Below are 19619 nucleotides of genomic sequence, written 5' to 3' on the forward strand. Positions count from 1 at the left end.
TTTCTGATTAGATTTTAGAATTGTGCCCTCCTTGCAACACTAATTATAGAACTAGCATTTTTTTTTTTAAAGAAAAACCATTAAAAGGGAGAAAGAAAAAAAAATTAGGAAAAATTCCTCTCTTAACTAAAAGATTTTTTATTTTAAAATATCTAAAGTGTTTTTATTTTGATAATTTCAATACATTTTATCCAACACTCTCCTAACATTTATACTTAATGCTTGTCCAGAAATGTTTTTGAAATTATTTTACAACATTAAAGAGTTATAATTGAGAAATAGAAATTAATATTTTTAAGGTGTGCAACATGATGATTTCATGTACATATACATTGTGAAATGATCACCACAATCAAGTTAATTAACATATCCATCAACTCACACAGTTAACCTTTTTCTTTTTTTTTTTTTGGTATAGTGAGAACACTGCGTACCTCTTCTCTTCACAAATTTCAAGTAAACAGTACAGTATTATTAGCTATGGTCATTATGCTGAGTTCACCAAGGAGTTTCAGGTCTGGAAATCCACAAAGAAAGAAAACACAGCCTTGATAGCTCTACTTTTGTGTTAATTACACTTGAAGTCATAAGCCTTAACTCATTCATTCATCTGTTATACAAATGAGCATTACTATGCTTCAGGTACTAGTCAAAAGATAGATGGTTGAAAAACTAGATATGACTCCCACACTTACAAGATCACATTAGGGGTCCTTTCTTGAGATCATCATATTTCAAGTATTTCAGAAAGACAAGCGTTGGAAAATGGACTTTGGGATTTGTCAGGATCAGTATCTACTACACCAGATCTCAGACTTTGGAATTTCCTTCACAGCTTTTGTAGAAAAGTATGCGTTTTAGTCACAGTTCTCCAGAGAATCAGAACCAGTCTAATATATTATACATAGAAATATAGAAAGAGATTTATTATAAAGAGTTGGCTTATGTGATTGTGGAGGCTGAAACCTCCCACAATTTGCTCTCTGCAAGGTGGTGGCCCAGGAAAGCCAGTGTTGTACAGACCCAAAGAACCAGGGGAACCAGTGGCCTAAATCCCAGTCTGAGTCTGAAGGCCCTAGAACCCAGAGCATGGATATCCAAAGGCAGGAGAAGATGCATGTCCCAACTCAGCAGAGAGCAGATTTGCCCTCTCTCCACCTTTTTGTTCTATTCAGCCTCTCAGTGGGTTAGGTGATCACCACCCACACTGGTTGTATACCTTCTTTATTCAATCTATGGATTCAAATGCTAATCTCTTCCTGAAACATCCTCACAGACACACACAGAAATACTCTTTTACCAACTATCTGGGCATCCATTAACCCAGTCAAGTTGATACATAAAATTAATCATCACAAATGCTGAATATATATATTTTTTCATATGTTTATTTGCTATCCATATATCATCTTTGGTGAAATGTCTGTTCAAGACTGTTGCCCATTTTCTAACTAGATTGTTTTCTTACTGTTTAGAGAGTTCTTTATATATTCTGGATATGTAATTTGCAAATATTTTCTCTGCATTTGTGGCCTTCGTTTTCATCATTGTAACAAAGTCTTTGGCATAAAAGACATTTTGATGAGAACCGATGTATTAACTTTCACTTTTATGTATCATGACATTTGGTGTCATGTCTAAGAACTCTTTGCTTAGTCCTAGGTCATGATTTTCTTCATCATTTTCCTCTAGATGTTTGATAATTTTACTGTTTATATTTAGACCTATAATCTATTCAAGTTCTTTATAGGTATGGGTTTTTGTTCCAGGTTCTTGTTTGTTTGTTTGTTTCGTTTTGCCTGTAAATGTCCAATTGTTCAAGCGCCATTTTTTGAAAAGACTGTGCTTCTCTGTTGAATCACTTTTGCATATGGGTCAAAAATCATACTGTATGTGGGCCTATTTCTGAATTCTCTGTTCTGTTTCATTGATCTATATGTCTATTCTTTTGCTAATATCACATTGTCTTGATTACATAGCTATACAACAAGTCTTAAAAATCAACTAGTGTGATTCCTCCAACTTTATTCTTCTTTTTCAAAATTATTTTTGCTATTCTAATTCCTCTGCCTTTCCATATAAATTTTAGAATCAATTTATCTATATCTACAAGGAATACTCCTGGGGTTTTTGACAATAATTGTGTTAAAGCTGTAGATCAATTTGTGGAGAACTGACATCTTTACTACATTGAGTCTTCCATTCTGTGAACACAGGATGTCTCCATCTATTGATTTCTTTCATTAGCATTTTGTATTTTTCCGCTTACAGATCCTATACATGTTTGTTAGATTTATATCTAATATTCTTTTCTGCTTTGGGGAGTGATTGCAAATAGCAACAAAAATATTTTAGCACCAAGTATTAAACATATATATAGCTCTTTGAAAATACATGAATTTTTTGTTACATTTGCCATTTTGCAGATAGAATGTCATACAAGGACAAGTGTTCAGAATCTGTTGTTCTAAGCACAAGCTCCAAATATATAGGATTGGGTCTCTTTCACTGAACCAGAATAGGGTCTAATATGTAGTAGGTACTATAAATTTGTTGAAGGAATGAATAAATTTAAAACATTTTCAGATGTTTTAGTTACTTACTTTTCAATTAATGTGAATGTGGTGGTGAATCACACACAAAAAACCCATGAATGCATATACATATTACTTCTCAGAATTTCTCTGCAGAGTGGGACATACCCCAAGGAAATCTTAGCAGAACATCCAAGAGAATAAATATGGGCTGAAAATGCTCTAAAATTTTAAGTTTTCTGAGGGCCTAAAATATAAGTCCCTTGTTCACTGATGATTATTGCCTGTGTCTAGTGCACTCTGTGGGACAAAGCCACAGCTCAGTGGACATTTGTTGAATAATTAAAGAAATGTATGACTGAGGGAAGGAATAATTAAGATAATAAAAAATATATGACCTCTAACTGTTCAACATGGTTTGTATCATTGCATTCTCTGTACCTAGAGATATGGTTTCTAATTTTCAAGTTTGGATCATACAATATTAATTTTTTTTAATTAAACTGATGAGTATATATAAGCATTTCCTAAGTCATTAAAAATTATTTTTATATGATATTAATGGGTAGGCAATATCCATTAATTTCTATATCATATTCTGATATGAATAGTCTATCATTTAAAATAACTCAATGTATATGCTGTTTTCTAATTTTTTCACATGTGTAATTAATAATTACATACATAAAATACATATATATTTATATATTTGGTTATTTCCTTAGTATATCTTGGTGGGAGAATATTTATTTACTTAATATGCACATATATTTTAAGATAAATGATACATATGCAAAATGGCCCTCCTGAAAGAGTTTTCCAATTAATCTTTGCCAAGTGGTGTTAGGGTGTTGTTTATCTTAAACTTTAGCCAATGCTGAGAAACATTGTTGCTTCCTGTTTGAAAGTTGAAAATGAAATCTCCTTATTCTTTTCATTCTTATTTCTCTAGTAACTTGGAAAGATAAAAATTTTCATATAAGTTCATTGACATAAATGTGTCAAATTGCTTTTAGAGTCTATATGTCACTTTTATCCTGCTTCCTCATGTTTGCCTCTAAGAGAAGTATTTGCAAATTGGCAGTTGCATGGATTCTCCTTACTTCCCTCCTTGATGTACATGCAATTCACACTAGAATCCTTCTTTTGAATCTTAAGATGAGGGATGTGGTTGTACATAACCCTTAAAAAATTTCTGGAGTCACTGTGGGGCTGCACCTGATGTATGTATTGAGAGATTATTGTGAGTTGGCTGAACTATTGGTTGGGAGAAAGGTGGAGAGCAGACAGGGCAGGAATGGGGCGTGTGCAATAGTATGCTTGTACGAGCAAGCACAAAGTAGTGACAGCAGATTTGGTGTGTCTGTCTCATGGCCTGTGTCCTAGGGAGCAGGGAGAGATAACTAGATGTGATGTCTTATTCTGTTTCTTAAAGTACGTTGGATGTAACATTTTATGGTCTAAAAATACAACTACAGATTGTCATCTTATTTCCTGTGGATAGACTTAGGACTGGCTTGACAATGTCTGTTCATTTTGTAAACTGAATAATTTAACTTCCTTTTATTAGTTTTGAAGTTTGTACATAAATATCTACTTTTTCACTTTTGAATACCCTCAAGTTTAAAAGACTGATGTGAGAATACTAGGAACTTCCCGTTAAAATGAAGAGAATAGATTAATTTAGGAAGGTATGGGGTTTGCTTTCAATAAATAAAATTTGGAAATCTTAAAAGCCAAATAATCTTTTGGATGAATTACCTAAAGAAAATACCTATTTATATAGTATGTAAACACAAACATGTGCATATGGGAGGGTTGTTTATTTATATATTCAGAAATGAACCATTGACAACCATAATAGCCTTTGCATTGAAGGAGCAATTTTCAGGAGGCCTCCATATCCTAGAAATGGCAACAAAATAATAGCTCTGGAAATAACAGAAAGTGGAATGAATATAAGACCTATATGCTGGGGACACCAAAAGCCTTGCTTCTAGGGAAGTTCTAAGCACTTAAATGCCATGGTGAGCCTCTGACAGTTCTCAATTGCTAGATGATAATTCCCCCCCCCCCAACCACTTTTCTTCCTCCTGTACATTTTCACCTTCCCCGCTCACTTATTTCAATTCTTTCTCTAATCCTTGGATCTCTGTTTCTACCTTTCTTCATAGGCAGTTCTCAGCCATCTAGAACTACCTGGTGACACTGGTAGCTTTTGGGAGACTCTTCTAGTTACCATACTAAGTTTATTAATTTGATAATCCCTCCTCTGTTAACCTTGGGCCTTAATATACCCTTAATACCCCAGATGTGGAGACATTCAATGCTGAAAATGTAACATGAGGGATAAGAAAAGCAACATAGTTTATCTGTGGTAGAAAAAATACTGAACTGGGAGTTAGAAGACATTCTTTGTAGACCATTGCAGTCACCAGAACCTTTCCAATGTTTATATGAATGTAATGTTTCCTACATAGTTATAAATATTTATACTTATAGATTATAAATGCTATTTAGGCAAGTCTTAGCTAATGCAATAGGACAAGAAAGGAAATGAAAGGTATACTGATTAAGAAGGAAGAAAAGACAGTCCTATTTCACAGATGAGATATTCATCTATGGAGGAAATCTGAATCAACAAAATAACTCTTGGAATTAATAAGCAGTTATATCAAGGTTGCAGGACACTAGGTTAATACACAAAAGTCAATTGCTATATTATATGCCAAGAATGAACAAGTGTAATTTGAATTTAAAAGCAGAGTACTACTTACACTAGTACCTCCCCAAATGAAATACTTAGGTGTACCTCTATCAAAATATGCACAAAAATCTATGTGAAGAAAATGACAAAGCTTTGGTGAAAGAAATCAAAGAAGAACTAAATGAAATGGATAAATATTTCATGTTCATGGATAGGAAGACTCAATATTGCTTAGATGTGAGTCCTTGCCAACTTGATCTATAGATTCAATGCAATCCCAATTAAAATCCCAGCACTTTATTTTGTGGATATCAACAAACTAATTCTGGAGTTTATATGGAGACACACACACACACATACACAAAAACAGAATAGCCAATACAATATTGAAGAAGAACAAAGTTGGAGGACTAATACCCTGGACTTCAAGACTTACTATAAAGTAAGTCTTACTTACTTACAGTAATCAGGACAGTGTGATATTGGTGAAAGAATACACAAATACATCAATGGAAGAGAATAGCCCAGAAATAGATCCATGTAAATATAGTCAACTGATATTTGACAAAGGAGCAAAGGCTATACAATTCAGAAAAATAGTCTTTTCAACAAATGGTCCTGGAATAACTGGACAAAAAAATGAATCTAGGGGCTTCCCTGGTGGCGCAGTGGTTGAGAGTCCGCCTGCCGAGGCAGGGGACACGGGTTCGTGCCCCGGTCCGGGAGGATCCCTCATGCCGCGGAGCAGCTGGGCCCGTGAGCCATGGCCGCTGAGCCTGCGCGTCCGGAGCCTGTGCTCCACAACGGGAGAGGCCACAACAGTGAGAGGCCCGCGTACCGAAAAAAAAAAAAAAAAATCTAGAGATAGACCTTACATCTTCACAAAAATTAACTCCAAATGGATCACAGACCTAAATGTAAAGTGCAAATCTATATAACTCCTAGAAGATATAGAGGAAAACTTAGGTGACATTAGCTTTGGTAACACTTTTCAGATACGTTACCAAAGGCACAATTCATGAAATAAATAATTGAAATATGGATGTTATTATAATTAAAAACTTCAGCTCTGCAAAAGACAACAGCAAAAGAATAAAAAGACAAGCCACAGACTAGGAGAGAATATTTGCAAAAGACATATCTGGTAGAGGACAAAATAAAGGATTCTTAAAACTCAAAAATAAAGAAAATAAACAACCTGATTTTTAGAATGGGCCAAAGACCTTAACAGACACTTCACAAAGAAGATATATAGATGGCAAATAAACATATGAAAAGATGCTTCATGTCATCAGAGAAATGCAAATTAAAACAGCAGTGAGATACAACTACATACCTATTAGAGTAGCTAAATTCCAGAGCACTGACAACACTAAATGCTAGCAAGGATGTGGAGCAATAGGAACTCTCATTCAGTGCTGGTGGAAATGCTGTATGGTACAGCCACTTTGGAAGAGTTAGGCAGTTTCTTACAAGCCTAAACAGGCTCTTACCATATGATCCAGCAGTCATGCTTCTTGGTATTTAGTCAAAGGAGCTAAAAACTTATGTCCACACAAAAACATGTACACAGATGTTTATAGCAGCTTTATTCACAATTGCCAAAATTTAGAAGCAACCAGGATGCCCTTCAGTAACTAGTGAATGAATAAACTGTGGTACCTGTAGACAATGGAATATTATTCAATGCTAAAAAGAAATGAGCTACTAAGTCATGAATAGACATGGTGGAAACGAAACGAACACTATTAAGTGAAAGAAGCCAATCTGAAAAGGCACAAAGGACATTCTAAAGGACATTCTAGAAAAGGCAAAATTATGAAGACAGTAAAATAATTAATGGTTGCCAGGGATTGGGGGGAAGGTAAAATGAGTAGGCAGAGTACAGAGAATTTTTAGGGTAGTGAAACTATCTGTAAGATACTTTAATGTCACTATACATTTGTCCAAACCCATAGAATGTACAGCACCAAGAGCGAACCCTAATGTAAACTATAGACTTTGGGTGATAATGATGTGTCAATATAGGTTCATTAATTGTAACAAATATCCATTCTGGTGGACAGTGGTGATAACGGAGGAGGTGAGGGGTATATAAGAAATCTCTGTACCTACCTCTTCATTGTACTGTGAACTTAAAACTTCTCTAAAGATATAGTCTTAACATGCAAAAAAAGAGAAACATTTACTGTATATTTTTTCATCATAATGGAAGCCCTTATAAAGATCTGATGATATGACCTAACCTGGTCCTGAAGCTAAGGGGTTATTTATGATGCTAAACTTGGGCTGGAATAGTGCCACTAGAGCCATCATAGGGTGGTATATCCACAAATAGATGATGTAACTTCAGAGACAGGGGTTGGGAGCAATAAGACTCAGCTACCCCTCTCTACAATGTCATTCTATTTCCTTGTTGACTAACACATTTCTGGGCAACATTTAATTTTGAGAACTTTCTTCATTAAACCATTCATTCATCCATCTCAAATTCAGCAAATACTTAGTTGAGTAAGTAGGAAGTGCTAGGCGTTAATACATTAAACAATTATCATTCATCATCATTGTGTTTCAGATACAACAGTGACCAAGACTATTTTCCTGCCCTCGAGGTGCATTTAGTCTAATATACTTATTTACACATCAAAAATATAAGTGAGGGCTTCCCTGGTGGCACAGTGGTTGAGAGTCCACCTGCCGATGTAGGGGACACGGGTTCGTGCCCCGGTCCGGGAAGATCCCACATGCCGCGGAGCGACTGGGCCCATGAGCCATGGCCGCTGAGCCTGCGCATCCGGAGCCTGTGCTCCACAACGGGAGAGGCCACAACAGTGAGAGGGCCGTGTACCGCAAAAAAATAATAATAATAATAATAATAAGTGAATGTCATACTAAGTAGAGTGTAATATATGAGAATGATAAATAAAGTGATATGGAAGTTTATAGAAGGATGACTTTTTCATGATTATGGGTGTCCAGACAGAATTAAGCAAAAAAGGGTGAATTCAGAGATGAATAAACAAGTTAGGTGTGGGAGAACAGAGAATATTTTAGTGAGGGGAAAAGATAATAGGTTGTACAGAAACAGGAGGGCAGAAGCGTACTAGGAATAGGTATATAGTCCACTTTGACTAGAAAAGAATATTGAATAGATGAAAAAAGTAAGAAGATTGAGATAGACCAAGGTCAAATTACAGAATGATAAAGTCATGGTGACTATGAATCTTAAGAAAACAAGGGAAAACACTAATAGTGAAGATCAGAACGAAGGAGAAAATGTTCATAATGAAATCTCTGCTGGATCCCCTAGGGCTAAAAAGTATAAGTGAAAATAATCATTTTAGATGTACAGGAAACCCAGAGAAAGCATTATCACAAAAGATCATTTCTGAAATTGAGACTATTAAGTAAAAAGAAGATAATCCCCACTTACATGGAAGTGGTAAGTAAATAGGTACAGTTGGCCAAAGATAGGTGTATTTACTTCCATACTTACATTTTACGTTAACAGTTCTTGAAATGTGATGCGTAAAGAGATGAATAGAATCTGATTGAAATAGAAAATTGGCTGTGGAGTGGCAATGCAGAAGGAAGAATGGATTTAATTGTAAATAATATAATTTCAAGGAATCTTTTTATGCATCCTCCACTACCCACCCCACTACTCAGATATATTTTCGATAAAAAATTAACTTGGGAGAGTAAATGAGTTAATATCAAAGGGAAGTGATTCAAGCTGTTAAGAAAGGCACTCTACAACACCAACCTGTTATTACTAATGATCACAATAATAATGAGAAATTGCTGCACAGGTCGGGGGTCTGCACCTTGTCTTTGAGAGAGAGGAGAAAAGAAAGAGCCAGTGTGTTCACACTGCCTATAGCACTGCATGGTACGGGAGCGAGGCAGGTAGGAGAGTAATTTTTTCCAATAGCTGATATTCACTTCTGGCATCTTTAGACATAGAGAATCATCAGATAACAGTTAACAAAAAAGTAGTAGGAGCCCAAATGCCCACTAAATGTAAAAGCCTCAGCATTGTGCTGAGACACAACTGTAAATATTAGACTCTGCTGTTATGATAATGGCACGTATTTGGCACTCACCTATGCCACCCATCTGTTGGCTGTTCTCAGGATGGAAGCAAGACAGCGGGCTGGTTTCTTTCCTATTCAAAGCATGAGCAGTTTGCCATTTCTCATTTAGGATTTAATGTGCATTTTAGGGCAATTGCTCCAGGAGAAAATGATAAGGTAGGGAAGGAGAGAACAGCTCCTGGAGACCACAGATTATTCAGAGCCAACAGAGAGAAGAGCTGGTGAAGATGTTCAGTCTGAAGGCAGCCAGTTAACTCATATGTTTGAGGAATTCTGTGGTGAGCCTTGCTTCATGCCAGGGTTGGAAAAATAAGAGAGACTAAGAGCTTTTTCTGAACACAAATTTATTTTCTTAATACAATGGAAGTCTGGCCCAAAGATGCTTGGTTATTATTGTTTCCTTGTCATCTCCTCAATTCTATTTGTATTGTGAACTAGACAAAGCTCAGACACACGTCCTGAAAAATATTATAATCAAATCTGATGAAATTCTGATTTCCTTCTAATATCTATTTGATCAGCCACTATAAATGACTATTTCTGTATTTCTTTCTGCTTATTAGACTATGTACTCATTGAAAGCAGGGGCATATTCATCTCAGTATTGATGATGTCTAACACATCATCCAGCATGGAAAAGATAAAAGCAAATATTTAAAGAAAGAATGGCAAGAAAGCTTAAGGGGGATACTTTACCCATAGCCCAGGTCGGTGATCAGGTCCTTGTGTCCAGTCACCTGAGATGACAGTGTAAGTGATTGGTACCTTGGGAACCTTATGCAAAAATCTCATGGCTCTCAGAGAAGCCACACTGTAACCATCAAATAAGTATGTATTTCCAGGGGGAGAGGGGAGGCAGGAGGCTTCCCAACAGCACAATATGGTAGCCAGAGGATTCCAAACATCCAAGTGTTATTTAACTGATGCCATGGCCGGAACCAACCAGGAGACCATGATGACACTTCAGTTTGAGAACCTGGAGTAAGACTTACGGTCATCTCCACCACTTGGCCATTAGAGACAGTTAAGGATCTGACACACCGATTTCTAGGAGACTTAGATATACTTTATGCCAACTCATCATCCACCAAGACTGAAAGCAGAACACATACTGATGAAAAGTGGTGGGACTGTGACTCATCCTGACCCACAGCTATTGATTGGCATTCTGGTATCAGGCCCCTGAAATTTTCCTGCAGTCTCTATGTACAGCACCTACAGCCAAGTAGAGTGATGGCCGTATCTTCCCAGAGATAATTTATGGTGAAGTCTCTCTTCTAGGGAAACTTTTTTCACAAAAGTTTTCATTTGACAATGATTCTTCATAAGATGTAATTTTTCCTGAATGTTCTTTGCCTTCAGGCACCTGCTCTGGAGCATTCTTCCCTCTGCTGTGGTGGTGCCTGAGATAGAAGAGTCCGCAGCCCAACTGCTGCTACAAATAATGACTTTTACCTCCCAGTGTAGAATCTCAGGCTTCCGAGCCCCACAAAACTTAGAGAAAGGAAAGGAAAAGTTAGAACTTAGAGAAGGGAAAGGAAAAGATGGAATAGTGAATGGAGAGATACTTTGGAACCAAGGAAAGAAAGAAGAAATGTCCTTTGAGTAGAGATAACCCCAGCTGAGGAGGAAGGAAATTCTTATCTCTGCCTTATTTTGTGAGGTCATAGAGATGCCTTCTGACCTTCAATTTCTTCTTATGTAATATATTGCTCCCTTAAATATTCAACAAATAAGTCTTGGGTACCTACTCTATACTATGACCATTGTCTCCCAACTCTCCTCGAGGAGAAAAATTTCTTGTCTCCCAGAAGTTCTATACATAGGAGTATGTCTTCTTCACCCTCCTTCATCTAGCCTGAGGATTGAGCTCTACTTTGTGGGGGAAAAAAAGAGAATACAAACAAAAGCAAAAGAAAGAATTATGAATAAATAAGCCTCAGCTATTTTCCACTCTTATTCCGATCTTTCATAGACGGAATGATAATCGTTTATTCATCCATCCATCCATACTTTCAAAAAAAAGTTTTATTGAGTGTGTAGTGGGAATACACACTGCTCAAAGGGATGGGGACGTAAAAAGACCTTAGAATCACTGGTTCATGGTTCTCAGTGAATGGACAAAGATGTAGTGTATCTGGAAACATTGTCCCCAAAATACGTATGTGGAATCCATTTTCGCTCAATCCCTACTTCCACCTGTGTTATGATTTATATAATTTCCTGCCAATTCTACAAGCATAAGTTATTCATCTGCTTATACCACTCCTGTCCTTCACATCAATAAGCTGTATATGTTTGAACTTATTGTGATCACCAAAAGTACACCAATTACCCCTAAACACACTGAAGAGCATCCTAGAAATGTTGATCAAGAAACAAATAAATGTACAATATACAAGTTTGTTATCTAAAAACTTGGAAACCTAAGATTTACCTTTGATTATTCTCTCTTACTTCAACATCAAATCCATTAACAAGTCCTCTTAGATATACCCTCAACTATATTCAGAATTCATCTCTTCTCTCCATCCATACCACCACCATCCTCATTCAAGCTTCCATCCTCTCCATCGTGGACAACTATGATTGTGTCCTCAGTGATCCACCTGCTCTGTCATTCTACGGTCTTTTTCCACACAATTGTAAGAATAATCTTAAGGTAATCTAAATTTGATTATGCAACTTTCCCACATTAACCCTCCCTTGGTTTCTTATTACACCCATTACTCAACTCAGGCCCCTTGTCATGACCTATAAAGCGTGTATGATCCAGCTCCTACTTCACTTTCATCCTTATCCCAGACCACTTATTCTTTAGATCTTTCTGCTCCAACCATATTGGGTACCTTACTCTTCCTAGAGTTTTTCAAGTTCATAACCATCTTATAGACTTTGAATTTGCTATGATTTCCTCTGATTTTAAATATTATCTCTTAGGCCATTACATGGCTGCCTTCTTATCTTTCAGATTTCAGCTCTGCTAAGAGAAACCTTCATTGACTATCCAGTCTAAAATGCCCTCCTAACTCTAGTCACTGTCACCTATCCTGATTGATTTTCTTCCTAGTAATTACAACGATAATTTACACGATTCTTGTCTGCCTTTGCTGATGAGAATGTGATCTCTTTGGAGGTGAGGTCATGCCCATCTCATTCCTATCTATAATCCTCAGAATCTAGAAGAAGACCCACAACAGAGTAGGTGCTCAATAAATATGTGTTGGATTTTTTTTTAATGAATTAATTCATTAAAGAACAGTAGACTGAGATAGATGGGTACTCCCAGACCCTTACCCCTGAGGAAATTTCTCCTGTGCCACTTGTTGGCTAAATAAACAAGAACAAACAATAAAAGCAAAAATCAAACAAAAAACAGACAAATTAACAATTGAAAGCATTTTAACTAATTACTGCAAATAAATACACCAAAAAAAACCCCAAATCAACAAATAAACACACAAAAAATCAATAACCACTGATTTTGTCTAATTTATTGCTGTTTGCTCTTCCTGTTGCAAGACCCAAGTATTTCCTGAACTGAGGGCCATCTTCAGCTCTTTCAGCCACCACTACCTTTCTCAGGTGATCCATTTAGTGGTTTCTTCCACCCGGAGTAATGTTTTCCCCAGAATTCTACCACCACAGGCTTCAGTAGAAATATCTGTGACACAGATACTACAGCCATTTTTCTCCCAAAAGTAAAAAGAACTGCTGTCTTCTCACAAGGGGCCCCCAACACTTCCAAGGTGGCATCCTTTTTTCCTTTCCAGCGACGTGAATGCAATCTCAGGCACACAATAGAAGCAGTGCCGACAAAGTCTGTTCTTGTCAGCCTCACAAACAGCTTCATTACTTGCTAACTGCAAACATGGTTTGAAGCTGCTGCTCCTGCCAAGCTGAAGTCTTCAAACGCCGGGGTTGAGTGATTGAAAATTCCAGATTATAGGCAGAAGGGGATGAAGAGTTGTTTAGAGCTCTTGCTTATCCGCTAAAAGCCTCTGGCCAGAAACAGCTCTCTGCTTGAAGGAAAGTAAATTTCTTCCACAGCTGAAAATTAATGTGTTTTGAGGGAAATCTTGGCAGGACTTGTGGCAGGGAACGTGGCTTACAGGCCTGGGGTAGGCATGGGGAGTGATAACTAGCAGTCATTCCTCAAACCAGGGAGGTCCCTGTCTGACAATAACCAAGGCTGGGAGCACTAAGATTTAACTGTTTCTCTCAGTGTGAGATGGGATTAGTTATGCCATTGCAGAAAAACACGTCTGTAGGTTGATCATGGCTATAATTCTAATTGTATCATATTTGATGTAAGGGTTCTGTTTTATCTGACATCTTGAAAAACTGGACCACACATCATTGGACATGGAAGTGCCAGGATTCTGGTTGAATATTCAAGGATATAAGGACTTTAGCTGGGTTACTGAAATCTCTTTATCTTGAATTGTCTTCAACACCAAACTGTTCTTGAATTACAGATTCAAGTAGGAAGAAGAAACAGGAACAAATTTCCTCTATTCTCTATCACATTCTCTCAACATTCAACATATACATTCATTCATTCATTCAATTATTAGAAATTATGAATTGAATTCTTTCTGACACATGTTAGGTGATGGTTATGCAAGGTATCTGGAGCAGTTCAGTAGCATGGTCCCTGCTGTCAGCTGCCTCATATTCCCCCTGGGGAAACAGAACAGACGCTTAAACAAATACTCAGGATGGAATGTGATGTAGCTAAATATGAAGTGTTGGAGAACCCAGATGTTGGAGTGATTTGTTGCACTCACTTTTGGAAAGGACTTGACAAAGGTGGAAACCATAGAAGTTGAGTAGAATGAGATTTCCAGGTCTAGATTGGAGATGGAGGAATTGAATAAGTAGTTTTCTAAATAAATAAACACATACACGCAAACATCTTTAGAGGTTATTAGCTCTGGGGGTAAAGTTGTGGGCAGACCCTTTGAAGAATATAAGGAAGATTTTGCCTTTCTCACTCAAAAAATAATGCCTGTAAACATACCATTTTCAAAAATGTAATTCCAAGGAGATCACAGAAGCCTCCATAGCAGTACAGATTAATACTTTAGGAAAACTTTAGTCTAAATCCCTTTAGTTCATTTTCACCTTTAATGCAGTATTTCTCAAAGTAAAGGCTGGGAGCCAGCTACATTGGAAACACCTGGGATGTTTGCTTAAAATGCAGATTCCTGGGGCCCCATTTCAGACCTATTAAAAAAGTTTCTCCAGTGTGGGGTTCAGGACTCTTCATTTTAACAACAGTTGTGTGATTCTGTTCAATGAAAACTTTAACAGCTCCTGGGAGATTCTGGTGCACACTTCTAAACCCTGGAGCATTTCCTGTTTATTTGGACTCACTGTGACCCTTTTAAACTAGGGGTGTTGCCCACCTACATCTGCTGAGAGGCCTAAAGGACTTCACTCACAGAACATCACCTATTTAGGATACCCTGATTCCCATCCTTCCTGCAAGTTCCGTATATTGAAGTTCAGCTTTTGACATCAAGTGCCGTTTATGCCTACCTTGTTCCCATGGGTGTGTCTTATCTGCCTAACAAGACTGCAAATTCCCTGGGCTCTTGGTTCCTTGCTTTTCATCTTGTATCCTAGATGGCTGGGTGCATGGCATGTGCTTAATAAGTATTTATTCGTTGCTTATGGAATCAGTGTTCCTTCCTCTTATTCCTTGAACACATCTGGCCAGCCTCACTGTCATTCCATCAGGATCCAAATGGTTTCTATTTGTGGTGGGGTTTTTTTGCATTTTGTTTTCGGCTGGTCTTGTACACCCCTGTGTCTACATCATCTGGTCTGTTTTATGAAGAATGTATTGTTAGATTTATCCTCAGCTTTGCTTTTCTCTCCCCGGCCTCCCTGTGGTTCTTTCACAGAAAGCCCTTTGTGTTGAGCAAACAGGCTCTAATCTGCACATCTTCCTCTGCGCTTCAACAGGGCTGCCAGGTGAGCATCCCGACACCGGCCTGGAACAGCTGTTCAGGTGGTCCTGAGCAGTGGGCAGTGATTGTGTGTGCAGTTCTCTTGTCTGATGGGCCCTGGGTTCAGCACGCTCAGGGAGGAAACCACAAGCACAAATGTTTGCCTTGCTGCCTGGAAGTCCTAAAAGCAGCTGCCTGCTGATTGATGATAACTTGCATAATGACACCGAGTGTTCAGTTGCTGCCAGGCGTGAGCGAGACCCTGCGAGCTCCCCTGTGCAAGCCCTGGCTGGTTGGCCAAATCCTTATCTTTCAGCATGCAGGCAACAAAGACGGCAAGAGCCAGAAGGTACCTGATCCAGAGATGCCCATTACAACCCCGATGGTTTTAACACATGGAGAGAGCGAGGGAGCAGCTTGACGCTTTCCGCTTGCAAAGTCACTAAGAAAACTACACACAGGGGTTCAGCACAGACATGGTGCCTCTATATCGGAATATCAGGATAGGATATACTAGTATTTTTATACTTTATGGATAAAATGGAGTCTATTATGGAGCTAGTAGAATTGGCTTCTAGAAACATTTCTCTTTTTTTTTTTTGGTTTTAATTTTATTCTATTTTCTGTATAACTTTAAGTACATGAAGATTCATTTCCACAGTCCTCAGGAAATGGGTAGAAATCACAGGACAATCTCTCTTCCCACCAAAAAAAAGTTACGTATTTTGGTAAAGTGTTTGGCCTAGAGGAAACACTGAAATTTACAATAGCAATTCTGTGCAAGATTTTTACACAAGACCTAAAACCAGCCTGCAATGGAGACTTTAGTCCTCTGTTCAGGTGCCCAGACAGAAGCCAAAAGCTGTCGAGCCTGACAGGGCAAAGGAAGCAACGACGATGGATGATGGGTACCCGGCATGGAAGGAGGAAGGGAAGCCAGATTCCTGGGAATGGTGTGGTTTTCCTTTTTTTTTTCTCTCTCTCTCTTTTTTTTTCTTTGCGGTATGCGGGCCTCTCACTGTTGTGGCCTCTCCCGTTGCGGAGCGCAGGCTCCAGACGCGCAGGCCCAGCAGCCATGGCTCACGGGCCCAGCCGCTCCGCGGCATGTGGGATCTTCCCGGACCGGGGCACGAACCCATGTCCCCTGCATCGGCAGGTGGACTCTCAACCACTGCGCCACCAGGGAAGCCCTCTCTCTCTCTTTTTAACTCATCTCTGTAGGAAGGTGGTGGGCAGGGGTCCCAGAGAGAGGAAGGGTCCAAGACTCCTTTAGCTGGCCTGGGTGCAGGGCACCACCCCAGCAGCTAACACAGGACAACCTACTATCTCAGGTTCGGGCAGATACAGGATGGAATGCAGAAGAAAAGGAATGCTTATAGGAAATCATTTTGCTTGGAATGCTAGATGGCCAAGCTTCAGTCTTTGGTCCTATGCAACCCTTGCCTAACTTGTCAATAGTGAAAATTAGTTTAAGTTAGAAGAGCCAACTAGGGTCACACCAGGTTCTGCTACCTTCACGCTCATTGTTAGAAAAAGGCTGAAAAGCTAAAACAAAGGCTGAAAGCTAAAACACACCTGTCCTGATGTGCACTTCCTTAAGAATGGACTGGCTGTACGGTTGAGCTGATACGGAAAAGCTGCACCTTCCTGCAGAAGATCAAAGACCTGCTATCCCACCCCAGATCTCAGCCTGAGGTATATTTCAGTGAAGGCAGGTAGCTGTGCTTCTCAAAGCAGAGAAGCAGTTTAAGAGCAGAAAGGTAGAGGAAATCTAGAAAAGAACCATCTTGATACAGATTTATCCCACAGTGTGAGGGAGAGGGCAAAGAACCCAGTGGCACTTTGCTTACCCAGCAATTTCTGTCACTGTGGTGACCAACTTCTGCCCATTCCATATGGTCTTGAACTGCTCAGGGACTGGGAACTCATTGAGGTCACCACCTTCTGTAGGAATGAGGACATTCATCTCAGAAGATTTGGCACTGACTATCTCACAATCCAGGGAATTCTTGCTCAGGTAAACGTGGCAGCCATCTGTTTCGTTGATGGAAATGGTTAGCACTTTACCCGTTACCTGAACTTTGACATCCCTACAATTGATTATCTCCACAATGCCCACCACGTCATCGAACACCAGACCGAGTTTCTTACAGTTAGCTACTGTAGCAGAGTTAATTTTGCCCTTGATTTGCAATGTTGAGTTGACACACTTGAATATGTAAGCTGCCTGTTTCAGCTCTGTGTCATCTATCACCAGGTTGGGAACATTCTCCTGATTTTCCACTCTCCACTTCTTGCCCTTCAGTTCAAGTAGAGCTGGCTCCTTCTTTGTGACTGGTTTGGGGGATGGGCTGACTCCTGGTTTAGATGCAGAGAATGGTTTGGGGCCACTCGTACTGGAGCACTCTGAGCGTTCAAGGCAGGGTTCTTTTGAGTCTTCATGTCACCAGATACAAGTTTCAGGGCATGTGTGATGCTCTCCCCCGATTAACCTGTGCAAACAGTGCTGAGCGGGAAGCAGACTCATCTGAGCCTGAACTGGTGGGGACTCGGGGGGTGGTGGGCCTGGGGGTGGGTAGGACCCGATCCAGCAGAGGGTCCAGATGGCAATCCACTCAGTTCTTTTGCCATGGCCCGGTTTTGCTCCCGGCCAGTCCAGTGGTATGGAACTGTTTAATGTAAGCCTGCAGCTCTGTCCATATACTCAAGTAAGCTTTGACCCAGCCCACATCTTTGTACTCCTTGAGGAGTCAGCTTCTATAAAACATGGCAGCATCATTCATTTCCTTCACTTAGGGACCAGACTTGGGAGCCGTAGCCACCCAACCCAGGGCCTGGGTACTTTCGCTGACAGCTGACAGGTGATTGAACAACTTGCTGCCTCGATTCTTCTCCCAAAAGGTTATCACTTCTTGGATCTGCTCGGAGATGGGTGCCAACAAATCAGAAAGCTTATTGCCTGCTGGCTGCTGGCCTTGAGAGGCTGTAACCAAGAGCACTCACTCCAACTTCAGACCTGTGTGGGCCGTCTCCGCATATGCTTCTGCACATCTCCCCCAATCTCTTTACCGATCTTGAGGTACTCTGCCACAGGACCGGCCAACGGTGAGTCAAACGCTTGCACCTATGGAGTCGTTCCTGCTTTTGCAGCACTGTCTCTATACCCACGGTGCGTGTCAGGGGTACGGAGCCTGCCTTCAGGCGGCCCACCGCTCTCTCCAATCTTTCTACCAGATTTTGCATGTCAGCCATAATGTAGCACCTGCTCAGAGCTCTGCCTCACCTCGGGACTGTGCTCAGCCGCTCTCCCTAGAAACATTTCTTAAGGAGATTTTTTCTTCTACTGAGGCCAGATTCTAAGCCAGCCACACTTATGTTCATTACCTTCCCATAGGATTTGGCTCACTGGTGTGAAAAAAAACTATGTAGTCTTTGAAATTAAAATGGCCTACCAAAGTGGTTAAAAATGGCAACGAAAAGTGGAAGAATACCAATGTACAATCTTTTGCATCAGCATTTCTCAAATCACTCTCTTTCATCCATTTTTATTTCTACTGATTTAGTTGAAACCCTTACCACTTCTGTTGCGATCCTAACAGGTTCCCTTACCTGCAGGCTCACCCTGCTGTAATTTATTCTCCACATGGCAGAGAGATTTCCCACAGTCGTCATGGGTCACGTTATTCTTCTCATTGGCTCTCTTGGGTTGCCTGTGGCGGGAAATGTCCAAACTCTCTGTTGCAGACTAGAGTGTGCATCGTGATTCTCCACTTCTCTCTAAATGCGGATAAACCTCCTCAACCAAGGGGCCTATAAGCTGCAAAGTGATCAGGTTTCTGTCTACATCTCCACAGGCAGGGGACCCTTTACTCTTTACCTCTCACGTTGTTCTGTCTACCCTGGCTTGGCCTGCCTTTTGTGTCGGTAGCCATTACATTTATCACATTGAATTCTGCAGAATGTAAGTCATGAAAGATGTTAACTGGAGCTGTTAAAAAAATTGGTCAAAGAAATTTGAGAAATTGGTGAATATTAAATCACACTATCATACTAAAGTCTGAACATCCTATTCTAAAAAAAAAAGAAAAAGAAAAAAGCAGCTTTGTTTAACCAAACATAGCTGAACTCAGAATACCTTTTTTTGGAAACACACCTGGGTAAATCTGTTTGCTGGGTCAACAATCTGGAAGATTCACTCTTAAAGCTCTTTGCATCCTGGTCTCTCTTTTGCCCCCTCCCATACATACACACTGATGTGAATTCTTCTGTTTTCCTTACGGCATACACCCATCACCCTTAGCACAGTGCTCTAACATTTACTATC

General features: G+C 39.5%; 1 pseudogene; it reads right to left on the reverse strand.

Annotated features, from left to right (window-relative positions):
- Positions 1 to 16852: 16852 nt before the first annotated feature.
- On the reverse strand, positions 16853 to 18598 carry LOC137206500 (adenylyl cyclase-associated protein 1-like; annotated as a pseudogene).
- Positions 18599 to 19619: the final 1021 nt, after the last annotated feature.

This window comes from Pseudorca crassidens, chromosome 15, assembly GCF_039906515.1.
Source record: "Pseudorca crassidens isolate mPseCra1 chromosome 15, mPseCra1.hap1, whole genome shotgun sequence".
NCBI lineage: Eukaryota > Metazoa > Chordata > Mammalia > Artiodactyla > Delphinidae > Pseudorca > Pseudorca crassidens.